Here is a 26368-nt window from a genome sequence, read left to right on the forward strand (position 1 = left end):
GGGCAGGCTGAGGCCTGTGGTGACGCCAAGTCTGGCTGGATGTCGGAGGCTGCTTCCCCGTCTCAGGGCAAACGAGTCTGCACTCCAGGGGCGTCTGGCTGTCGCCCACGGGGTCCTCTGCAGGTCGTCACGCCTGCGTGCTCCGTGGGTCCGCCTGGAACACGGAAGGCAGCAGACTTCCGAACGCCTGTGACGCGTCAGCTCGGAAGCCCGTGTCCACGCGTCCTGACTGTCCGGGACACGCCGGTTCCACATGGCAGCTGCTGCGGCCACAGGTCGGTCTGGGCCGGTCACCACAGTCACCGCTACAGCCACCAGTCGTCGGGCTCCGTAACTCTCACGGCACCAAGAACGCGATCTCTGAAGCCTCACTGGTTTTACTGTCCAGTTTTAGTGCACAAAACCATGCCAGGCGTCCAGCAAGCATTTCGCATAAAACGTCTAATCTAAGCTCTGAGCAACCCCGTCCCCCCGAGGTCAGAGGTAAACGCTGTGGTTTGGAGACATTGCCGTGGCCCCCCTGACGCGTGACCAGCGTGGTCCCGGCCCGCCCACACCCTCGGACCCGCAGCCACGTGGCCACATCTCCCCAGGGAATCGCAGCCTCTGACACCTCGAGTTTCTCCCTACAATGTTGGAACATGCACGACTGAACCTAAAAAATCCAGAGAAAAGATGAAGTGTGCTTGAGACTGGCTACTCCAGGACCTTCCTAAAGGCAAGAACTAGGCTCTGCGGCTCCCGGGGGCAGAAATCACGCGACCGCACTTTGCTCCTGCTGGGTACGACCCCACGCGGGGAGTCGGGGTGACGACTCGCACCCCCGTGCGGCCGAGGACACCGCGTGCGCCGACCCGTGCCCGGCGCCCGCGCTGCGCGGGACCACGGCGGGGGGACAGGGTGTCCATCCTCACGGGACCCCCGAAGGAGCAGACAGGCAGCAACGCGCCCGCGACGTGAACACGCGCCCGCACGGTCAGCACCGGCGGGGACACAGGCCGCAAAGCCCGGTGACCGGTTAGGAAGGAGGGGCCGAGTATGCGCGTCGTGGTGACAGCGTTTGAACTCCAGCTTAGACGGTCGGGTCGCCCGCTTAATGGGGTCAAAGGGACGTTCTCCCGTTTGTGTTGTTCTCGGCTAATGCTTTCACTTTCCACTTTGATTCTCGAATGCAGATCATCACCGCTGGATGACCGAGGTGGAGGACATACAGAAATCAATGACAATAAGTCTTTATTATTGAAAAAAGCCAATTTAGATATTAGACCAGCTGAAAAGTTGTTTCATTTAGAGCATCAGCAGCCTCTAATTCAGCACAAATGTGTATCGCTGGACCGTGCCTGCTCAGAGCTCAGAGTATTTTGTGTCTTATTTAAGGCTTTTTTGCTATGTCTTGGCAAAAAACTTTTACTGGCAATTATTGCATTTATTTCTGGTTTCTTGGAGACTTCATGGCATGGAACACCAAGCAAACGGCTCGCCACATCTTCATGAGATCTTAAGCATGATACTTGCATCCAAAGTATGACAGCAACTAAGCACATTCCGTATTGCAAAGCAGCACAGGTAATTTAGCTGGATAGAGCAGAGGCAAATGGATAAATCCTGCTTTAATAAGGTTCCCAAATCCTTCACTTAAACACGGGAGGAAAATAAAAACTGAGCAGGAAAAAAAACCTTGTATTACCCACCAGCATACTGGAGCTACTGTGAAACTGATTAAATTCGGGATTTAGACCTAAAAAACAAGATTGAACAACAACAATCAAACAACACAATTCAACGAGAAAATCCCTTGCGTTGCTTTAAATAAAAGCCAACGGGCTGAGGCAGAAATCGTCCCGCGCGTTGACTCAGCCAGAGCTGTGTTTACGCACCGGCCACGAGAAACACTGCGGCCTGAAGCGCGTGTCCGCGGCGCTGCTGTGGGTCTCTGCTTCTGTTCTGCGGTCCGCGGCCGTCTGGGCGTCTGCAGCGGCAGCAGAAGGAAGGGCCGGCTGAGGCCCGCACGCGCCAGCACCCGGGCCGCCGGCATCTGCTCCCCTCCCGCCACAGCTCTGGGCCACAGGAACAGCTGGAGGCCGCACGACGTGGCTACAGAAACCGGATGCTGTTGGGTCAATTTACCTTACGTCGGTATCCTCGTCTGCAAAATAAGTATAAATCAGGGTCAAACAATTTGTCTAAGAAAATGTGTCCTGCCGGTGGAAATACTGGAACCCAAATCAATCAACTTTCTATTGACGGAGGCTTCTTTCTCTTCATCCTAAGAGCATGTTGCAATTTTCACATAAAGCTATTTTTAAAACAGCCTTCTTTACTTTATTCTAACTGATCAATCTCTATGAAATTCCTGTGTTCTTGGCCCTGCTGTTATTTCATGTCAGAGAATAATTTTCTCACTTGTGCAATGCTGAAAACGTTCTGGTATTTATTTGAGAAACGTTACAATGATATATTTAATTTCCTTGATATAACTATCTTTCCTAGAAAAATGCTGCAGCCATATCTGTCTCATTTATTACAAAGAGGGCCAATTTTTATTATTAAAACGACTGTCTTAATTGAGGTATTTTGTATTAATTTAACCCATTTCCTACTTAGAAAAAGAAAGTGCAGCTCGCTGCCAGCCTTAATTGAATTTTACATAAACAGGCCCTTTGAGGCCAAAGCAACTCTAACTGGGTTTCAATGCCAAAATAAAATATAAAACTGTCCTTAAAGTCATTTCTAAACAGGACTCGTCTCTCACCCCTATGTAACAAATGCATGCATACACCGGAATTGACTGCTCCAGAGTGATGTTCACTACACCAGGATCAGATTTTGTAACTATTAACCCACTACTAAGAACAGAATGCTATGGACAGAATGATGTCATTTGTTTCCGAAGACTATCGATGTACTAGAGCGATGTGAAAACCATAGGGAAAGCGAGATATTTCATGGCAAACTGGGGGTGCGGTTAGGACTGAAAGCTGCGAGTCATGTTGGGGCGCACGCCGTAGTGGCCGGCTCCGATGGCGAGTGTCCTTGGGGCAAATGGGAAATGCGTTAAAAAACATATGGACAGAAAAAGTTATCTCACTTATCTTCTCAAATGAAAAAGAAAAAAGTTTACTTCCAATCTAAAAAGAGCATGCCTTAACAAATGTAGAGAATCAAAATGTGACTGTAATAGCTAAAAGAAACAACCTTTCCTTAATCATGAATCAAGAGCTCTCTTTTAAGTCAAAAGATTCAAACTCATTGCATGTTTGTTTCATGGTAAATAGGTTTAGTGTGTCTTGTCACAAAGAAGGAAGAAAGGAAGAGAGGGAGGTTCCGGCAGGGCAGGGAGAGCAGGACGTGGCTGAGACAGAGCCGTCGCAGGGAAATACCCAGTGCAGGGTTTCTCAGCAGATGCTGCACACGGATACACATTTTTATGTTAATATTTATTTATTTATTTAATGCTTATTATAAAATAGAACCAGAAAATCAAACTTGTGATTTAATGTCTATCACTGCTCAGGGTAGAGCTAGAATTTTAAGCAAAATATGAGTCACATTTACTTATTGCATAGATAGTTTAGCTGACATAGATAAAACTCATTAAAGGAAGCCACAAATAGCTCAGATTTTAAAGACTCTACACATTTTCCTTCGGAGCTGGGGATGCGTAAGTGGCGACGGTGTTGGGGAGGAACCGTCAGCTGTCCCCAACCCTTCCGCGACGACGTCCCCAGAACAGGCCTCGGGTCAGCGGGGAGCAACAGCTGTGTGCTGCCCCCGCCCCACGGAGCTCACGGGCGGAGCAGGCTGGAGGCGAAGGCCGCAGGGAACTCCAGGGCAGTCCTGGCAAACGCTGCGCCGACCTGCAGAGGGAGTCCAGCAACTGGGAAGGCACTGGGCTCAGATGTCTGTCCGACCCAGAAACTGTGACCGAGAACACAAACACACGATTAACTCACATGCCACACACTGGGGACAGCGACAGCAAAGGTCATTTTAATATTCAGAACTTTCTGGCTTTGGCCTTCGCAGAACAGGACGTGGGAGAACGGGTCCGAGCGGCGCCTGTCTGTGCCGTCCGCCGGCTCAGCCAGGGAGACCGAGGCCAGTGCCGCTCTTGGCCGTCGACGGCCTCCCACGATGGTTCTGACTCACAAAGGTACCGACTTGCCAAATTAGGCTCTTCATCGTACGATAGTCCATCATCATTTTGGGTGCAGATCGCATGCACTTTTGGGTTGTAAAGATGTTTCGTAGAGGTAAGCTCCCTTTGTCTGGAATTTGGGGTGGCAGATGACAAAATCCCAACCACGAGCAGGTAAAACAGGACTGGGAAACCAGAACAGGGAACAAACGGCTACTTCAGGCGCTTGATGCCATCGTCAGGAGCTCGCACTCTTCCGCCCGCCACACTCCCTGACTCGCTGGCTCTTTCGGCTTTGTTCCGTTTCTGTCTTGTCGTGAGCTTCCTGCTGACTGCGAGCTGCGGTGCAGGCACCGAACTGCATCCCAATGAGGACGCGGTGGGGGAGGGCGTCTCTCCCTGATCCTGCGTCTCATCAGGAGACAGGCTCTGCTCGAAGACCCAGAAGACAGCGCTTACCAGTTTAGGGGCCAGAACAGCTTCCCACAGCTGCCGGTGACGCTCATTGGGAACACGGTATGTAGCGAACAGGAAGGGCAGGGACAGGAGGTGGCCGAGCTCGGCCGGGAGTCACGCCCTGCCCCGTGGCACGCCGCCGACCCTCAGAGCGGCAGCGACTCCAGAGCGAGGAAGACGGGGAGGTGCCGGACAGGCGTGAGCAAGGCCGACACACGCTCTCCCTCCCGCAGGGGGGTCTCGGCTCCCTGGGGACAGAGAGAGGGTCCCCCTGTGTATAAACACCTGCGGGAAAGAAGTCCTTAGCAGAAAACCAGGCTAATCATCTTCAACGTGCCAAACACTCTGAAAAACCTCTGTTTTATGTACATTATTGTGAAACGTTTACATTTTGTTTTCCTTTTGAAGATTCTGGATGTTATCAAAAGAATGCAAGCATGTTAATAAGTTGACACTTGGAGGCCAGATGAGCATAATTCACTTAATGCTGCCATGTCGAAAATCTCCAAGAACTAGTTTTAGCCTCCACAAATGGAGTGAAAGCAGAAGTGGCACAGCAAACCCTAAACCGTGGGACGCTAAGCAGGGAGGACAGGCGAGCCTCCGGGGCATCAACTCAGTCGCGATGTCTGCTGTCAGCTCGGGAGGCGGACTGGCGGGTGGCGTTTCCCACGGGAAACACTGCTGTCCCTCGGCCTTCTCCACCTGCGGACGGCGGGGCTTCGTCTGGAGCGAGCAGCATCTGGGCCACACTGTGGGGTGACCCAAGTCTGCGGGGGGCAGGCACCGCGGCTCTCAAAGCCCCGCCCCCACCCCGGAGCGGCAGACGCGCAGACGCCGCCTCGGGTGCTGCAGCTCGGGGTGCCAGGCCCGGCCCGGCCAGCAGGACCGCGACCGCAACCAGAAGGAAGGAGGCCGGGTGCAGCAGGTGACGCCGGTCCAGGGCAGCAGGGAAGGACCACTAGGTCCCCAACATGGATAAAAACCCCCCAGCAGGACCATTTTGCTTTAAAAAGTGCTGGCAATAGTGAAAGCAAAATATTCACAAGGCTTCTCACGACGGGGAAGGAGGGACTGTCCGCGCCGGCCGGTGGAAACGGGCTGCGACGTGCAGCTTTACTTGGGCGGGCGCCCACTGGACCCCGCCACCGCCGGGGTGTCCCACCGACCACGGGCCCACGCGGGGCCCAGCTGCTCCTGGTGCTGGTGTCCCCTCTGAGCAGGAGCTGTCCTGAGATGCGGCCCCTGCCGTCCACGAGGCGGGCACAGTGACCACAGGGGCCAGGCAGCGCCACGGCCTGGGCGTCTGGACCACGGACTCTCTCCGTCTGTCCAGACCCGCACGTTCCAGCAGCTTCCGGCTTCCCTGAGGACACACGCTGTGTGGACCGAGACGGGGACGTGAAAGGGATGGAGGACGTCGACCAGGCTGAGCTCAAGGCTCGACTCCCTGGACGGCGCCACCACCCAGGCCAGCCCCTTCTGGGCGCCACCTGCACACACCCACACGGCTGCCTCACCGACCACGTCACTGCCGAGGCCCGAAACGACCCGCCACACGGGAAGTCCTTGTTTGTGTATTACCCCTAACTTTTAAAATCAACGTGGCGCACTGCCAGCTTGACACAACTGCCCACACCCAGCATTTCGTTTTCCAGTACAATGCCATCTGGGTGTACGGTCAGCGAAAAGCACACCGGTTCCTCCTTCTGAGCCAGCCCCCCCGCCCCACGCCCCGTGCTGTCCGACCGAGCCCAGCCCTCGAAGAGACCCCCAAAGAAGGTGGAGTCTAAAATGTGGCGCCTCCTGCTTGTCTACAGATCTCGCCTCGTGTTTTGCGTAGACGGCCCTGCCCGGGGAAAGTGGATTTCGCTCCAGCACTTCCCGACCCGGATCTGACCATCAGAAGCACCGTGAAGCACACGCACGCACACGCACACACATGCGCATGCACACGCGCGCACGCACACATATTTTTAGAAAACAGAGCCCCTCTCGTCCCCGCAGACGGTACGCGTTTAACTTCAAGAAACGTGCCACATTTGTCCCTCTGACTGCACACCTGCCACACGGCTCTTCTCCTTGCCTCCGAGGCCTGGGCTTCGTGCAGGGCGGGCACCCCACTGTCCCCAACCTGCCACCTCTGCCCTGCAGTCTACTGCCGCGTGCTGGCCGGGAGGAGGGGGTGGTGGAGCTCAGACACACACACACCTGTGCCAAGCCTGGGCTGCACAGGCCTGTTTCCATAGCGACCGAAGCAGCCCTATTGTTTCAGTTTGTCACTCATCACAGCGCCGTGTGCCTGGGAGGCTGCGCTGAGTATTTCTGGCCGTTTTGTTGCGGAATCGAGAGACGGGATGGCCATGCTGCCATGGTTACAGCGCTTTGTCTTAGGGGAGATTCTAGAATAAAGTAACCTCCTTGGCTCCAACAGGAACTTTAAATAGAGGGGCGAGAAGTTGTGCCAGCCGGCTCCCTCCCGACTTCCTTTTCCCGTTTTGTTTTCTTGCTGCTCACGGTGACGCGGTGGTTGTGAGAGGAGGGAGAAGTGTGGACCAGATTGGAACAACGGCAAGGACAGAAAGGGGCCTTTGGAGACTAAGAAGAGAGAGGAGAACGGCTCGAAGAAAAATATATACTAAACATTCACATATTCAAGCAATCCTTTTATCAATCTACGTATTACCTAGTTCGAATGAGCCTCTCCCCACTCTTACAAACGCAGTTCATTTCCTCAGCCAGACCGTGACCCTCTTCCCAGCCCTGATGACTAAGGGCCATCGGGGATAGTAAAGACATCAGAAAACCTTTGCGCTAACATTTTAGGAAATTCCATCTACTCCTCATTCCACGGGTCCCACGGCTGATGCAAAGAAACAGCCGTTAAGAGTCACAGAAAAGGCCGCCACCGATTTTCTCCCTCAGATGGTGACCATGGCGTCTCTCCCGTATCAGACCACTGCAAACCCTCAGCACGAATTTATTTTATGAAAATTATTAAAAGCACAGGAAACTGTAATCCAATCAAACGCCCGGAGATGAGCACTGTTATTACCTTGATTTTATGACTGTGTCTTAGTATTTCTGTAAGGCAGATTCTACAGCGTAACAGAACTGAATTAGGTGCATTACTTGCACTATTTCACATATATTTCACTAAGAACTTCCAGTGGCATTTTCATTTCCAGAGGGTCGACAGTTAGTTGGTTGAATCGCTTAAATTAGAGCCAGACCTCCACCACTGAACTCCATGACGGGCGACTCCTGCTTCTGTGGCCCACCGGGTCGGAACCACGCTGTACGTACTGCCTGATGATGTCCTGTGCCTGAGTGACCCGTGGGTGATCAAGGAGTTGTCAGTTGCTAGACATTATTTTTAAATGTCTGTAGTGATAATTTCTCACTTCATTCATGAACTTTGACAAATCTTTTATGTCTATGTGGTTCTAATGCATTCTTTCAATCTCTGCAAACATTTAATGAGCCACTATTATGCACTGAACTAACAGGTTATGAATATATATGATAGGCATCATTTTCTCAAAATATTCTTTTGGAAATATAGCATAAGATACTTGAACTATATTTAATCCTTTTGCCTAGAAATGAAATGGTCACAGCTGGGGTTAACGGGGCACACAGCACCGAGGCGACATCTGGATGGGGGACTTTGGCCCAGACTGTAGGGCACGCACGGACAGGTGGTTCGCCCCACAGAGACCTGCCGTCACCTCTCTCCAGGGACCTGCTCAGTGGTGCACGGTCTCCATAAATTGTGTCTCTTAATTCCAATAGCGACATCAAGTAGAATGTGTATGTAAGAAAACCCAGCTTTCCTCTTCTCTTTTCCTGGGTTTTGGTCATTTTGCAGCAGGAACTGTTGTCAAATGCTATTTTTTTCCCCCATAAACTTTATTCCTTGCAGAAAGTTCAGAGCTTTTAAAAGAACTTAGCCTGAAATACAAGGCCAACTCCCAAGACATAGTCAAGAAATGAACGCTCCGGGAAACATGGCAGTTATAGGTATTGGAAAAACAATTTCATCCTAAACAGAGCTTCTAAGTTAAAAAAACAGTGCATGGTGTGTGTGCAAACATGTATCTGTAGTCGCGTGTGCACACACGACACAGCTAACGCCCACATGTCAGCGTCTGTGAGACGGCCGCGGCTGCGTCTGAATGCGTGAATGCACGCAGGTCGCGGGGAAAGACGGTGCCCCTCGGTGACAGGGACGGTAGCTGCGTCTTAACTCAGTTTAGGATTTTGATGTCCATGTTTCTTTATTGTATTTCTTTGCTTAGTATTCTAGTTCTTTTACGTTTCATAAAAAAGGAAATTACTGTATTACAAACAAGTAACACTGAAGGTCTGCTTCATGCCCGCACACTCGTCCCTGGGGGTGGCGGCCCCATCTGTGTCCCCCGTCAACAACGCACTCGGAGCCCCGTTCCCGGCGCCGCACTGGCCCCGGAGGGGGACGCGGCCCGTGCGGGTTCGGCCTCAGCGCCGTGAGCAAAGGCCGGGGCGCCCCCGGCCCGTAACCGGGAAGGCACTGCGGTCAGTGGCCAGCCAACGCCGGCTCCGAGCGCCGGCCTGACCCGGCCCCGCACGAGTCTCCGCCGTGTGCGCGCCACGCGCCCAGGCCCGCGGCCACGCGCTTCACTGCGGGGCGCGGATGGTGTGGAGCGCTCCGTGGCCCGAGCTCCCGGGCCAGCACCCCGCAGCCTGCAGCCCACAGCCCGCACCCTGCAGCCTGCACCCCGTGCCCCGCAGCCTGCAGCCCGCTTCCTGCACCCCACACCCTGCATCCTGCACCCCGCAGCCCGCAGCCCACAGCCCGCTCCCTTCAGCCTACAGCCCGCACCCTGCATCCTGCACCCCGTGCCCCGCAGCCCGCACCCTAAAGCCTGCACCCCGAGCCCCGCAGCCCTGCGGACCTTCCGCCCTCGTCCTGTGTGATGCGCACGCGCCTTCTAGACCCGACTCCGCACCTCCCGCCCCGGGGCTGACCCGGCGGTCGCTTCCAGCGGGACCTTTGACTGGCAGACGAGGTGACACACGCGCGCGGTCGTGGCACTGACGCTGAGGCGCCGGCCTCCCGTTCCGCGGCTGCGCGCAGGGTGCCGCGTCACTGCGGGTCACGGCGGGTCACGGCGGGTCACGGCGCGTCACCGCGGGTCACGGCGGGTCACGGCGCGTCACCGCGGGTCACGGCGGGTCACCGCGGGTAACGGCGCGTCACGGCGGGTCACGGCGGGTCACGGCGCGTCACCGCGGGTCACGGCGCGTCACCGCGGGTCACGGCGGGTCACGGCGCGTCACGGCGGGTCACCGCGTGTCACGGCGGGTCACGGCGCGTCACGGCGGGTCACGGCGCGTCACGGCGCGTCACGGCGCGTCACTGCCGCACAGCGCGCCGCCCACGCAGCGCCGTCCGCACCCGCCGCCTACGCCCGCAGCCCCGCAGGCACTGCTCTGCCCAGCTCCTGCCGGTCACCGTTTCACCCAGGCCACAGACACTGGTCACGCAGATGCGCCCTCTGGGGACGGCTACAAGCCAAGGTGGTCCCCAGGAAGCCCGGCCGGCCCTAGAAGGACCCGCCCGAGTGTCCCAGAGTGGCCCGATGCCGTGCCCCGCCCGCGGGCGTGCCAAGCCGGCTTCTCCACGCGTCACAGCGTCTGGGCCTCGCATTACTGCTGACGCTTATTTCAGTCACGCTGACTAAAGACAAGCGTCAGGAGCTCCCCGACCGCGATGCGGGAGCCGCGGACAGAGCGGCTCTGTGGGGCAGGAGGTGGGGGTGTGTGTGTGTGTGTCAGAGCTGAGGGGCCCCGCGAACAGGGACGCCCAGGACGGCGCATGTCAAGGACGTGCCGCTGGCCCGGCCACGTTTGCACGTCCACGGCCCTGTCATGAGCTCAGCCGAGTTGCGTCGTTGAGTCAGAGACCAGCCACCCACAGAACCCCAAATACTCGCTGTCCTGCTCTTTACAGAAACATCCGCCAGCCCTTTCTTAGAGCAAAGGATCCATCAGGGGGACCGAGTGGCCCCCGGACCACAGTCGGCAGGTTTCCGGTGGCTCTGTGGCAGCGGTGTCCAGTGAGACGGCCGGGCCGGGCATGAAGAACGGGCCCATGGGCGCATGGGGAGCGTGCAGCCACCTCCGTCCACCGAGTGGCCGCCCCATCCCGCCAACTGAACGTCCTTCTCTGCTCCCGGGGCGGAGACAGCGACGCAGAGCCCCTGAGCCACGTGACCCCAGCCGGCGGGCAGGGGTCCGAAGGGGAAGCCCACTTACTTCATGGAAACCATGTTCCTTTTGTGACCCGGTATTTCCCCCTAACATCTGTTTGCAAGCCCAGAATAAAACCTCAGAAAACTGCTCTGGGTCCCAGAAACCATGAGCGCAAAGGCGAAGGGAGCTTGTGGGGAACCCCGTCTCAGAGCATAATCTGCTGTGGGTGCCAACAGGAACAGAGAGAGTGAGACCACTAAAAGCTAAGCTCCACGGACCTCAAACCCTCTTCTCTCAAGTGCGAAGGACTCTCAGTCTCCAGACGCCTCTAACTTACGAAAACCATCTACGCGGGGTGTGTTCCCCAGGCGTGAGGAGTTCATTACAGCGACACCTGTTCTAAAATGCTTTGTGCAGCCGAGAAAATGGGTGAATGAAACCTTTGAAGTTAACAACCCTTAAAGGAAGTGGAGGCGTTTCTAATGAGAGGAAAAAGGAGACCAGGCCGACCAGAACCTCACTGTCCTGTAAAGTAGAGGTCCCAACCTGCCTGGCACCAGGGCTCGGTGCTCCTGTGAGCACCTGACACCTGACGACCTGAGGCGGAGCTGAGGCGGCGATGCCGGCGCTGGGGGCGGCTGCAGAAGCAGATGGAGCTTCGCTCGCTCCCCGCTGCTCCCCTCCTGCTGCGCGGCCGGGTCCTGGCAGGCCAGGGATCGGTACCGGTCCACAGCCCGGGGTTTGGGGACCCGCGTTATAAAGCTCTACATGAGAAACCTCAACAAGAGGGTATAAATGTTGCTCCTAACAGGTAATTCACGGCAGCCCAAACTCAGAGCTGTGTGCCATATGTGTGAGGCACATCAGCCTCATGTCCCCTCCCGCTGTCCGTGTCAAGGCCGATGGCTGGAGGCTGGCAGGTTGGAGGAAAGGGTGGCTATAACACGGGTCACTGTCCATCAGCCACCACGTGAAAGCAGCAGGACTCAGGGCAATCTGGCCTCTCGGGGACATCTGGAAACGTCTGGACAGGTTTTTGGTTGCCACAAGCCTGGGTGAGGAACATGCCAGTGGCATCTAGTGGTCAGAAGCCTGGACGCTGTTCAAGGACCCAGAATACATAAGGGAAAACTCAGCAACAAAGAATTTTCTGGCCCAGAATGTCCAAGGGCCCACCGGGTCGAGAAACCCTGCATTAAAGGAACACCCCACAACACACGCCGTGACTCACTGGCAGTCCAGCCGAGGGAAAAGCCACCGACATTCCAAGCATAGTCATTACACGCGGACAAGCGTCATCTGCAGTCACGAAATGCCATCCCTAAACCACTGCAGTGGGCGAGGACAGCCTGCAGGAAAGAACGTCACGGGGATGACGGAGAGGGCACAGACGACGTACCATGTCAGCATCACCACGCACGGCTTTTAATTAAAAACACGGCCCTCCTCTTCAAAGGCAGCAGTGCATACATGTCTGTGTACACACACCCTCTAAACCAGAAGCCCGGAACTACCTAGAACAGTGAAAACCTACACAGGGCAAGCTGCCAATCTGTCCACAAAGAGACAGAAACGTGTAATTGAAAAAGTGTTCGGCAAAGAAGCTGCAGGTGAGTGTGACTGATACCTGATTGTTCACCGAGAATGTATCATCCCTCAGGCAGAACAAGGTGGGCAATTTGCTCTGATCTCCTGAGATGATTTACCAAATGACTGCACAAAAATACACTTAGCTCATGTCAGAGTTAGAACACCAACCAATCAAACCCCAGCGCACTCAGAGTGCTGGTAATTTGGCCTAATTTCCCTTTGTGGGTTTTAGACAATATACTCCAAGGGAATAAGTCAAAGGTGGTATAAAAACCTCAACTGGAAACTGGAAATTCACATCTGAGTTCTTCCAGAACTAGATTTTAATGAAGTCTGGTATTGAGAAGCTATAACACGGATACATGTCAGTAATAATTTTAAACATGAATCAAATTGGTTATTGCATTGGTTACTGTCCTATTACAGAACAAATTATACACAGATATTAGCGTGTAATTTAATTTGAACACAAATGTAATGCCGATGAGCTGGATCTTCCTGGATCTTGATAATAAACTCTGCAGACTTGAACTGGAGAAAAATCTTCTGACAGCCGGCCGGCTCTGTCCTCAGGTGCGCACGAGAAAGCCACTCCGGCAAACTGGCTCGTTGCTCTCCGGGCTTCGTTCCTGCCCCGCAACCAGACTGCAGGTTCTGTGCCCACGGCCACGTGACCCTTCACTACCTCCCACCGTCGTGTGAGGGTCTCACGTCCTCAGTCCGCTGATGCTGGGTTTAGCCACACGATTTGCTCTGTCCCCCAGACTGCGGGCTGCAGTCCAGGTGCAGGCCGAGGGCCTTACGGGCGCTTCGCAGCCCTGCTCACCTCGCTGCCTTCACGCCCTGCCGCCGTTAGAGGAACGCGCCTTGCGTGGTTATTACCCGACAGGCAGCCGAGGCGCAGACTCCAGAGCCAGCAGGGCCATGAGGCCGCTCGTGGGGCCGCACGAACGGCCGCGACACTCACGGAAGGTTGACGGTTCACCCACGGGTGTTGGCGTTTCCCTTCTACGCGTTTGTTCCCTGGCCTTCTGTTAGAGACCCCCACCCCTTCCTCACTCCACACCGGCTCGGAAGGCTGGAGCGCACCACGCCCTGGCACTTGTCACTATGACTTGATTCAGGGATAGACACGGGGTGCTAGGAGGACCAATCACAGTGAACTTCAGGATTCCTGGAGCAGTGACCAGAACACAAGGTCACTGTTCCCTCCAGGTCTTTTCCTGGAAGAATAGGCGCGTCGGGCTCCCACAGCCTTCTGTCTGCCTGACACAGGAGGAAGTCCCAAGCCACCTGGACTTACACCAACAAAGCTGGAAGTGAGGTTGAGAGACGGGAAGGTAGAATCCTGATGGTGGGCTCAGTCTCCGAAGCACCTGCTCCCGAAGGTGAATCCCGCTCTGGAGTTTTGCTTTATGTGTGTTGGTCAGTTTCTCTGATTCCTTCCTCTAAACTGACCACAGAGAGAGTCCTGATGCTTACCACACCTCCGAGTCGATCCAAAGGATGGGAAATGAAGAAAGTATTATTTTTAAAAACAATTTTCCTTCATTTGAACTGAAGCATTCAGCCATCCTTAATGTCTACAAAAAGAATTTACTGCAGAAAGAGAACAATTATAACAGCATATGCAAAAAACATGCTTAAATCTCCTCTAGTCATATAATTTTCTTGTAAAAGTATCATTATAACATAATTACAGTTTATCCAAATCCCAACTCAAAATTAACATTTCGAAGATAGAATAGAATTATAATAGGTTTCCTACAGGATGAAATATTTTATGAACTTAAGACTAAATGTATAATCTTCCAAACTTCATCTAAGACTATCTAAAACTCTATTAGATTTAAGATGAACAAGTTTAATCCCAAGCTTATGAATAAGACACGCAAAAAAGCTTCTGCTGTCGGAGAGAATGAAGTCCGCGTGTCCTGAAGTCGAGTCCGCAGGAGCCTGCCGTCCGCGGGAGGCAGGAGAGTGAGTCCTTGACAGAAGGAAGGCGCTCACTTCTGTCAGCGGCTCAGGCTGTCCGGGTTCAGCGAAGAGCTGTCCTTGGTGACTGCCACCAACATCCACATGCCGCCTGAGCCACTGCGTCTGACAGGCACGTCACCCGAGGTGAGCAGTCACCTCTGGCTGCTTAGCTACTTGCCTACGTTTTAGAAAACACATCTTCTCTCTCTGACGACAAATGGGATACGTACTCATGTTGTGTGATTTGGAAATCACCAAAAGGTACGAAGAGGAAACAAGACCCGCCGTGTTCCAAACAGAAGATGTTTGCTACAGTCAGCATGGCGCCGTACTTCTCGCTCCCCGGACATTACTTTCTGGAAACATTTCACTTATATAATTGTGCGTCTTGGTTTCTGTTTGTTTTGTTGCATTTTTTACCTTTTGTGTTTGGACATTTCCCTATGATGATCGTTTGTTGAAGAATCCTCCAGCAAATGCACGTCTCACTCTGAGGAGGAGCCGAGTTTGACAACGGCCTCCACGAAGTGCGTCTTCTCCTCTGCCTCACACGCTCCTTGTCCACGCGGCTCTGGCCCCGGCGCTGCCTCACGCCTTTGCACCAGGCGCCCGCGGCCACTGGGCCCCCCCACGGCCAGTCTCTGCAACACCCCGGGACCTCCCTGCGTCCCAGCTGTGTGACCTGGGAAGCGGCTACACTCGGCCTGGGGGCAGCGCGAGGACCCCCGCGGGGCCGCCTCGCGACCCGCTCTGCCCGCTGGTTCCGCTCCCGCCCGACTCCTCTCCAGTCCGCGTGCCGCGTCGTGACACACGTGTCACTGTGGGTCCTGACGCGTCGTCACTATAAACGACCGAGGGACCACACTCCCTGGGTCTGTCGCATCTCCCCTCGCGAGGCTTCGCCTTCCACCAAGCTGAGGACTGCTGCTTGGAGAACATGTCACAGAAAATGCTCCCCACACAGGGACAGACGGCCAGTCGACACCAGCATGGCCCGCACTGCTGTCACCTGCGACGCCTCCAAACCTGTCACGTGTCACCTCGCCGCCCCCGAAACGGGGACTGCTGCCGTGACAACGTCCACTCCACAGACAAGAGGCCTGAGGCTCTCGAACCCTTAGCCGGGCCCCGTGGGTCACGCTGATGGGTGACGGAAGGCGGGTGCAGACGGCGTCAGACCCAGGGACTCTACTCCTGGCCAAAGAGCCGCCGGCCGCGTGGCCACTTGTCAGACAGGCACGGAACGGTCACCGTCACGGGACGTCCCCTGGGCAGCGCAGACCCCACGGACACCCTGACGCTCGCTGGGAGCGCGGTATCCGCCCCCCACCCTGCAGACCAGGGCGGCGAGCTCCTGGGAGGCCTACAGGCTTGTCCACACTCGAGAGCCATCGTGCTAGAGGCGGGTGGTCACTGGGCGGGGCCCTCATCACGACGTGCTGCCCGGGACGGGGCGGGAGGCCCGATAAACGTGCAGCACGGATGCGTGGCCGGAGGGGCCTGCGGCGCCCACGTGGCCGGAGGGGCCCGAGTCTCCGCAGCAGCTCCACGCGGCACCTGCCACCGGCTCACGTCACGCACGTCACAGCTGGGACAAAGGCCGTAGCACGGTCCTCGCAGACTCGGCCGCGAGGTGTCCCTGCCGGCCCCCACCCGAGGGGCCCCTCTCCGACAGCCACGGCTATGACAAGGACGGCTGCACATGAGGCCGAGACGTGGAGGCTAAATCCTGCTTTGCAGGGCCCCCGGTGGAAGGCGGCAATGTGTGAAATGGTGTTTGTCAGATCATTAAAAGAAACTAATGGACTCGCTGGCTGCCGGAAATCGCAGGCCTTTCGGGAGGATGGCGGCCCGTGTTTTTAACTGCACCATGATCATGCGGACGCAGCGGCTGTCACCCGCTCCAGATGCACGTTCCCTGTGCAGTCCGTCCCGCGACATGGCACCGGGGGCGGTCGTTGCGGGCTCAGACTTGGGGACAAGTGTCACAATGAGGCCTGAACAGGGGCTCTGCCGGCCGCACACCCTGCAGTTTAACGCTGCGCTGAGAGCACCGGCAGCACAGAACGTGAATCCTGACGGTCTGAAACGGACTGCTGTCCTGGACTGCTGTTTGCGTCCCCAAGTCACACGCTGGCGCCTGAGGCCCCGGTGTGACGGCCTCTGGGGGCAGCGTCTCCGAAGGCCGTTGGGGTCAGGTCAGCGCACAAGGGCTGACGGTCCCCCCTTGACCGAATCTCTGTCGGGCGCCTCTAATCCCCACCTCGCCCAGGCCTTGACTTTCCTACGGCCCTGTCCCCTTGGCACGGTCTCCTGCTGAGAGGCCCGAGCTGCCCCATATCTGACCCAGTCCCCCTGTGGCTGCCGTCTGGCCCCCCGGTCTCCCTCCAGCCAGGACCCTGTTAGGTCAGTTCACCCCGAACCCCCTCATCCCCGACCTTTCCTTAGTGACTCTCCATCCCGACCCCACTGTGGCTTGGCTACAAAGTCCCTCTGTTTCCACCGCGACAGACGGCGAGCCCCGGCCCTCCGCCTGCTGTGACACCTGTGTGGTGGGCCCTGCCTGTCCTGACCGCTCTGAGTAGAGTCTGCCTAAGCTGGCAACACGCGTCAGAGTCGATTTGTTCTTTTAACGGGTGTGGCCACCGAGCTAAGGTCATGGCTCTCCGCGGGAGCCGAGCGACGGCCAGGGGAGGACACGGGAAGGAGCGGCCACCGTGAGCTAGGACCAGCACGCTTAGCGGAAACCAGCCTGCCTGCACCTTGGCCGTGGGCCTCAGCCTCCAGAACAGGGAACAGCGAGTTTCGGGGGCTCAGGCCCCCGGCCCATGGGTGTCTGTTCCCGAGGCTGCGTGCGCCAGGCCCAGCCCTGCTGCCCCGCAGAGCCTCTCGCCTCATCTTCACGCAGGTCACGAGGGGAACGCTGCCTGCATGGCTCACAGTGAGGAGTCGAAGGCTGAGGAGCTTACACGGAGGTTAAGGGACTCCCGAGGCCGCACGGGCGTCTCCCGCTCACTCTGAGGCCAGGTCCCGAGCACGCCCATCCGGCTGCTGGGCGCACGCACGTGGCCCGCGGCCCGCAGCAGCTGCGGAGCCTTCCGGGCACGGGACATGCTGCCGGCGGGTCCCCGCAGCCGCCGGAGGCTCCTCCCTGCCGGTGCGTGCACACCGCGCCCCTTGCCACTGGGCTTCGCGGGGCGTGCACAGCAGGTGCATCCGCGGTGACTTCCTGTCTCACCCAGGAAATCCTATCCGCTTCGGTTCACAGACGGGAGGCTGCGATGCCTGTCACTGCACATCGGACGGGAGCTCCACACCGAGGGGCCCAGTTAGGTGACCTCGGGCAGGTCACTTTCTCTCTGAGGACAGTGCTCTTTGCAGACATCTCCTGGGGTAGGGAGACCAGGCTGGCCCTTAACATCCCCCCCAAACCCCCGGGTCTAACAGTGATTTTATGTCCTTGAAGAAAGTCTTGTCAAGAACTCCATTATCTCAGCTGACGAAATAAGTGTTTGATCTTTGTAAAAGGTTTCAGTCTTGCCACAGGATCACTGTGGATTGTGAGTCTTCAGGTCAAAAAATGAAAGAATAAGATTAAAGAAGGAAGGAGGAACGAGGGAGGGAGGAAGTCAACCATATGTGCTATTCTACCAAAGAGCTAAGAAAAAAATAAATAAATAAAGTTCAGACGCTGATCGTCTGACAGACTGTCCTGCTAGCGAACATGAAGTAATTAGTTCCACGCGTCAGGACACACTCAGTCACAACGGACGAAAACCCATCTCGAAATGGATCAAGCAACAAACAAAAGAACATTTACTGAGTCGCACAAATGAAAAGTTCACGGGCGGGTTCGGCTTCCCACAGGAGTCCGTGCCAGCAGCTCACTCAGCTCACCTTTCAGAAGAAAAAAAGACTCCCAGAACCGTCTCTCATTGGCTGAAAAGGGGTCAAACTCCTACGTTTCAGGTCCTCCTGCGGCAAGACAGGTCCTATGCGAGCACCCTCAGCCAGCTGGGAGCCACGGGGAGATCCAAGGAAAGCGGCCAGAGGATGAAGAAGGGTTGCCCGGCTAAAGCACGTGGTCCCCGCCTCACAGGCACGACGCCAGCGCGGGGAGGACGGGAAGGGGCAGAGTGCGTCCCCGCCGCGCGAGGGTCGCGTCCCGCAGGGGTCCGTGGCCGAGCGTGTCTCCCCGTCCCGGCTGCGCTGCGAACCGCACACACGCCATCCGGGCACAGACAGAGCCGCCGGCTCACAGGGGGCGTGTCGCGGGCGCTGAATCCCCGTGGCAGGCAAGGGGCCACGCTGACCACGCGCAGAGTGGCCCAAGTCCCGCTGCCCGCGACGCGGCGACAAGGCCGGTGGCAGGACCCAGCTCAGAGCCAGGTGCAGCAACGCCAGCACCCCTGCCACCCGGCCAGCGGGGCCTCCGCCCCCTGGGGCCACTCTGCTCCGCTGCAGACGCTGGTGCCGCCGACCGTGGGGCGCTGCGTCGCCACGAAGCTCGGAACCGTGGCGCGTGGGACACACGCATCCCCCTCGGCTTCAATCGCGGGCAGCCGAGGCGCGGCGGTCCGTGTCACTGCGGCATGTGCACCGAACAGCAGGACGAGGCCACGCGCGTCGGGAGCAGCCGCGTGGGGCGGGGGCGCGCCCGGGGGACGGAGTGGCCAGGGCGGCCAGGGGCTGCTGACTCAGCCAGATGCAAGGGGCCCTGCTCCACGTGCCACTGAGGCCGAAACGCTGCGGCAGGACCAACCCCCAAGGCAGGCGCCCGTCCTGGCCACGGCGTCCAGCATGCGGCCCTGTCCCGGCTGCGGTGCTGAGCGTCTGTCCCCCGTCCTGGCCACGGCGTCCAGTGTCTGTCCCCGTCCCGGCCGCGGCGTCCAGCGTCTGTCCCCCGTCCCGGCCGCGGCGTCCAGCATGCCCACGTTTATTCCACATTTTTGCCTTAAGGACAAATACCTCCACCACTTATCAGGCCGGTGTGTCCCAAGCCCTGTGCTGAGCCGGGTGGCCTTCCTCCCTCTGGAGGGACAGTGGGGCCTGGACAGCCAGACCCCTGAGCAGGTGGCTGCCGGCCACGGGAGGCCACACAGCACAGCGGGGTCGCCACACCCATGTTCGCGTCAGTAGCATGCGCCCTCGGACCGAGTTTCCTCAGCTGCGAACGGGCACAGCACGTGGGGTTTACACGCTGCAGGGTTCCGCAGTGAGATCACAATCGGTCTAAAACAACGGAACTGTGTGCACGGTGCCATAGCACAGCGGATGCTAATGAAACCATAGCTGCCAGATTCTCTCTAAACGGACTTCACATTTGCTTGCCGATTACATTTGCATTTGTCTGTATATGCGCATATTTAAGACTGAAATTATTTTTCCCAAAGAAAATATATACATAAAAAAACCTATAGAAGGAAGAGCCTTGATTTTTTTTCATAATCTTATAATGTCGTCATTGTTTAAACACAGGAGTTTCAGAGGAAAGGTGGTTGGACCATGTAGATGTGGAACTGGCCCAGCCTCCTGACCAGGTGACTCATTTCTCACGGAGCGACTATTTACACTAAATCGCTGGATGGCACGATACAATGAAATTAGATCTGAGCAACAATCTGGGACAATAGTGGCTGCTTATGAGCCAATATTACACAAAAATGAAAGAGATTAACAATCCACATAATCACGCCTTTTTAGAGCCTCTCTCTGTCCTGATTTCAGTAACGTGTACGTTAATCGTGTCTCACGGGGCAACCAAAGATCGGGGCACCTTTTCAAAGCTGACAGGCGTCTAACAGGCTCGCGACAGGTGTTGGCCCCAGGGGAATGTCGGCATGGGCAGAGCGCCCCGTGGTGAAAGCAAACCCAGAAAGCAGTGTCTATGCATCAAGTCCTGAGGGAGATAACAAGGTCACACGACACCGGCGACTGTGAAAACCACAGCGCGCAGTACGTGTGGGAGGGAACAAAAATGCGTCAATGGGCTGAAGATTTGTGGCTTTATTCTGGGAAGAATTAGTGAAAATTACTGAAGAAAAAAGTTGAACGAGGGCATAAAAGAGACGCTGGTCGTGGAAACGGAGAGGAAACACGAGGTCCTGGCCCCGAGCCCCACGCCGCACGTCACCTCTCCCTCCTCTTTCCCACAACGTCCTTTTGTAAACTGAAAGGAAACACACAACAGAAAAACGCACAGGCAAAAAAAGGAGTCGTTTTCGACGCTGGCATAAGTAGACTCTCACGGTATGTGTTCTCTTTTTCGGTTTCTTCTACAAAAATACGGTGATGAGTTTTTCCCACACTGTCACACGTCATGGTCACCTTCCTCGCTCCCACGTGTGCACCGCAGGTTTGGCCGTGACGGTGACGGGGACGACATGGCCCCAGCCAGCCTGCCCCGCTCGGCCACCTGTTGGGGAGGCAGCCGGAAGCGGGGTCGCCGGTCCCAGCTGCCTGCGTCTCCGCGTCAGGCTCCCGGGCCGTCGTGCGCGCTCGCCCTGGACGGGTGCGCGGGCTGCACCCCCCGCGCCCGGGCCCTCCGCGGCTGCGCGGCTGCTCACGTGTCGCGGCATCTCACCGCGCCCCTTGTCTACTGGGGTACGACGCACGCACGACCAGATGCACAGGTCTCAAGGCTCAGTTCCATGAGCTCCGTCACAGGCACCCACCCACCTAGTCACCACTCAGCAAAACACAGAGCACGTCCATGACCCAGAAAGTTCTCTCTCCCGGCTTCCCTCCCATTCCACGCGCCCACGCGAAGCGTTACTGCCACCACGTCCCTGCGTCCGGGTTCAGAGAAGTCCCACGGCACGTAGCTGCCGGCGTCCGGCTTCCTGTGCCCAACACGGCATTTAGCAGATGCCCCGTGACACGGATCCGCGGCACGTGCCAGGAATGGCCGTGTCACTCCTACTGGCGAGCAGCGTGCCACCGTGCTCACCCCGGTCTCGCCACGCCTACGCCTGTCCACTCAGATCACCGCACCTGTCCACTTACTTGATTCTCAGGTCAATGAGCATTCGAGCTGTTTCAAACTGGGGCTACTCTGATGCGCTACGATGAACATTTAAAAAAATGTTTTGTGGACATGTGTTTTACATCCACAAACACCTCGGTGTGTAAAATCTCGTGGGTAAATGGAGAACAGAATACCTGGGCTTAACTTCATGTGAAGCTTCCGAGCTGTTAGTCACAGCGCCTGAAGCATCTCACGTTCCTGCTCACGTTTAAGTCGCAGGAGTCACACATCCTTGCGGTAAACGATTAGCGGTCGTTCTCATTGTACCCACTCCAGTGGGTGCAAAGTGCTCTCCCGTGTGTCTTTACAATGTGTTTCTCAGGTGAAGCATTTTCCTTCACACACTCATGCTTACCAGTCATATCTTCTTTTAGGAATACGTGTTCGAAAGTTTTACCCTTTTAATTGGGTTGCTTGTCTTTACAACTTTGATTTGTAGTTCTTTACATCAGGGGTCCCCAATCCCTGGGCTGTGGACTGGTACCGGTCCGTGGCCTGTTAGAAGCCGGGCCGCACAGCAGGCGGGGAGCGGCGGGAAGCGAGTGAGGCTCCATCCGCATCTGCAGCCGCCCCCAGCGCCGGCATCGCCGCCTCAGCTCCGCCTCAGGTCGCCAGGCGTCAGGTGCTCACGGGAGCACCGGGCCCCGGTGCCAGACAGGTCGTGCGCCACTGCGTTATATAATTCTAGATAAAACATTTTTCAGATTTATGCATTATAAATATTTTTCTTTCAGTGTGTGCCTGGTTACTTATTTTCTTTTGTTGTATTTGATAAACAAGTTTTCTTTTTAATATTGACAAAGTCTAAATTATCAATTTTTGTAATGACTAATGTTTTTTATGCTTCGTCCCATAAGCCTTTGCCTACTCAAGATGACAAAGACATTTTCCTATGTTTTCTTATAGATGATTTATGGCTGAAGATATTATATATAGGCCTTGCACTATTTGAATTTATTTAATTTTGGTGTGTAAAGAGGTATATTGAATACAGTACTATGTGTTAAAAAGACTTCCATCTCCTGCGGAGTTAACTCAGCACCTTGTTTGGAACAGTTCACTGTATCTGCAGGTTCGTGTCTACACTCGGCACTACTGACCCACCTGTCACTCCTCGCACCAGCACTGTGGACTTCACACAGCTTCACAGTGATTCGGAAAGCCAGGTAACAGATGCCTCTCGACTTCATTCTTTAAAAAGTATACGTGTGTGTGTGTGTGTGAGTGTGAGTGTGTGTGTGTGTGTGTGTGTGTGTGTAGCCTTTGAAATGTCATTTTAATCTTAGAATTCATGATTTTTTTCTAAAACTGCTGGTATTTTGATTGGGACTAAGTGGAACCTATAGATCTCTAACTGTTAGTAAGGTTTATAATTTACCCTTAGTTTCCACGAACAATGGCATGCGCCTCAGTGGATTTTTCTCTTTATGCTGCTTGGGTTTGACAGCACTTCTGGAATTTCTGCCTCAAATCCTCCGATTCACTCTTTTAAATTCTTAGTCACAGTCTTCTCGACCGCTGCTCCGGCCCCATCCACCCCGGCCTGCGCGGCTCAGCCTCGGCTCACACGTTCATGCACCCACCCCAGAGTCTGCGCAGCCCGCGGGCCCCACTCCAGCCTGCTCCCCTGTGGGGCGACCGGCCTCGGTCTGGAGGCTGCCTTCTGACCCGCTGTGCACCTCATGCCTTCTCTAGCTGTGTCTGACCCACTGGTGAACTCGGCCACTCAATTTAATAAAATCTCAGCACCAGGGAGCTTAACCAAAGTTGTTCTGTTCTTCAGGTCTAGAATTTCCAAACATTTTAATTTTCCAGGTCTCTGCTAAAATTCTCCATTTTGTCACTTATATTCTGAACATATCGACCAGTTACTTAACATTTATGAGTTATAACTCCAATACGTGGTTATCCTCTAGGTCATTCTCAGTTGTCAGCTATTTCTCTTGGAAATTGGGGCCAGTTTTTGACTTCTTGACCGTGATTACAGTGTTTGCTGAGCTCGTACATCACTATGTAGGAAATCTGGATCAGTCATTTGAAACTCGGGCTAAGTGGATCCTTCTGCAGAGGAGTTACTTCTGGTGGCTGCCTCATCGCTGCCCTCTGATCGGGAACCGAGGGCACGTTAGCCTGGGCTCCGTGACGATCGGGCCTGGTCGCGCCCCTCGGGTCCCGCCTGCGGACACTGCGCGGGGCTGGGGGCCCTGACCGCGGCCCAGCAGTGCGGGACAGCCCTGCTCCATGCTCAGCCGCGGCCTTGGCACTGGCGTCGGCGTGAGTGGGAAGCAGGGCTCCCGATACTGAAACTCCCCTTTGCCATTCCTGGTCGTCTGGCCCTTAGTTTTTACGTTCTGAGTGCCTTAAAACTGAACATTTTCTAAATATTTTCCTAGCTTATTTAGTTGTTCTCAGCAAAGGCTGTTCTGAAACCTAGTTAGGCATTGTGCTAGAAGCACGATTTCTTCATAGCTCCTAAAAAGGAAATTTCTATACAAGTTACTGTACTGGCCTTCAAAAAAAATATTAAGATATCACCCTCTTTGACAGATCTAGAAAAGGCAAGGTTTTACTAATGTAGATTCAGGTCACTGGCATTCAGAATCTTTAGTTGGGATATGTCGACTTTTAATTGGTAATTATGGACATTGCTCAATAAGGAAAAATGCAACTTGGGTGTGTAGAGCAGGATGACGGGACTAAATGGCCCTCAGGCTTCCCTCTGAAAACATGTATGTACGAAACACACCTGAACCAGCACGGCCAGAGCTGATGGGACTGAACTGAAATTTGGAGCAAAAACTACAAAAGACAAGACAGACCTTACAGTCTGAACTTAACCAGACTTACTGCCTCCAAAAACAAAACTATTCCCATTCCCAAGAGAATCAGAATAGAAACTAGAGTCTACACGATATATCATGAATAATGAGCAACATCCAACACAAAATTAGTTGACAGAAATATACAGAAATGTGACCCATTTTTAAGAGAAAGGACAATCTAACCCGGACTTTGGAATGATCAGATGAGGCCTTTAAAACAGCTATCGTAACTATTATTATTAATTACAACTTATATAATAAATACATCTCAAATGGATATAGATAGGAAATACCGGTAGAGAAATAAAAATACAAAAAATAGCAAAGTGAAAAAATTTAAAACTGGAAAGTATAATATTTTACATAAAAATTAACTGGATGGGCAGAGTAACAGAATATATATAACCGAGAAAGGTGTCAATGAACTTGAAGATAGCGCAATAAAAATTACTCAAGCTCGAGAACAATAAAAAAAAATGATTGATAAAAATTGAACGAGATTTAGGGACCCATGTAACAATAGTGAAAGGTCTAAATTGAGTTTAATTGCTGTCCTATGAGGAGAGGATAAAGAGATTAGGGAAGAAAACTATTTGGAGAAATAACATTTGAAAATATCTTGAATGTGGTGGGATACATAAATTTGTAGAATCTAGAACCTTAGTAAATGTCAAATAGGATAAATCCTAAGAAAATCGTGCATAAATAATAAACTGCAAAATCCAAAGATGTCACAAAAATAAAGCCGTAGAGGGCACAGGTTAACGGCTGGGTTTCTGGTCAGCATCAGGAGCAGCAGTCGGGGAAGGGACGTCTCGCCAGTGGTGACAGGAAAAACGAAAGCATCAAGACTCTCCGCCCAGGTTATGCATTTAGCAAAAACATCTTTCAGAAATAAAAGAGAAATTAGTCGTTTTCAAAACGAGGAACAAAACGATTTGTTGACAGTTGACTTAAACTACACTAAAAACTATGTAAGCAGGTCCTTCAGGCTGAAAGGTAGTGATAATAAAGGGAAAAAATGAATCTTGAATCTTCGTTAACAAACGGAGAAATTGGAAAACCTCAAACAAAATGTAAAAACAAAAACACACAAACGAAAAAAAAAACAAACTGGTTTTGATGGCTAAGTACAAATCCCAAAGCCTTAAACTGGATTTCTGCTCCTAATAACCAAGAGCGCTTAAATTTTACTTTATTTTCAATTCATAGAGCCATCGGCTCCCAGATGATGGCGCGGAGGCTGCGCTCCGCCCTTTACCGCTTGCTTTTCGGACAGAGGCGCTATGTCCCCGCTGCCGGGACGTGGCTGCTAAGGCTCAGGGGGGAGACAGTCGGGGCGGCCCTGGGAGGCCGCGCTGCGCCGCCGCCAGCGCTCCCCATGCGCAGGGAGGCCGTGCTGGGGTGCCCCAGGAGCCCCGCCCCCAGCCCCGCCCGGGACCGGCCTGACGGGTGTCCCCCCGCCCCCCCCCACTCCTCGCCCTGCGGCCAGCGGAGGGCACGGTCTCTCCCCCCACCCCCCGCGAGGGTCTCATCTGCCGCCCCTGCAGGGGTCGTCAAGGGCACCCCGACACGCACAGCTCTGTCTCCGGCCTGTCTCCTGGGGCACCTGGGTCACTGACCCGAGGGAGTTTCTCCCACACAGACCCTTCGAAAGCCAAGTCCTCTGGGCACTGAAGTGGGGGGCGGGAGGAGGACATCGCGGTGGCTGTCGGCTGCGCACGAGCACCGTCTCCGCGGGCTGACTGGACGCGCGCCCCGCGCTGCCGCGTCCGGGCCCGGGCAGCTGACAGCGCCCCGTCCTGCCTGCGCGCTGGGCCCGGCGACCCCGCGGCCCATGCTGGCGCGACCTGCCGCCCTCTGCAGCGCTGACGACAGGCGGGAACCATCGCGGGGTGTGGGGGACGGGAGGGGGTGCTGGGCCCCCCGCGGTCACGGCCAGCACCAGCCCTCCTTTGGCAGCCGGGGCAGATCCGTGTTGGAAAAATAGCTCCAATTCCTTCCTTAGGCAGAGGAGACACATAAAAACAAAAAAAGCACAAAAACATCACACGAACCCTCTCAAAATGCTGGGGCTTAAAGGTGCTTCCGTCGAGGTTTTTGCCTCTCCTGTTTCTACCA

At 54.9% G+C, this 26368-nt stretch overlaps 1 long non-coding RNA gene across 2 annotated transcripts in view; it reads right to left on the reverse strand.

Moving 5' to 3' along the window:
• Positions 1–817: 817 nt before the first annotated feature.
• Positions 818–26368, reverse strand: part of LOC107517423 — an 84476-nt gene continuing 58925 nt past the window's right edge. For both annotated transcript variants that reach the window (XR_004950522.1, XR_001598510.2), the window contains one exon: positions 818–2146. This is a non-coding gene — a long non-coding RNA (uncharacterized LOC107517423). The remainder of the gene's footprint in view (positions 2147–26368) is intronic.

The sequence above is a fragment of the Rousettus aegyptiacus genome, unplaced genomic scaffold (assembly GCF_014176215.1).
Source record: "Rousettus aegyptiacus isolate mRouAeg1 unplaced genomic scaffold, mRouAeg1.p scaffold_m13_p_4, whole genome shotgun sequence".
NCBI classification, from domain to species: domain Eukaryota; kingdom Metazoa; phylum Chordata; class Mammalia; order Chiroptera; family Pteropodidae; genus Rousettus; species Rousettus aegyptiacus.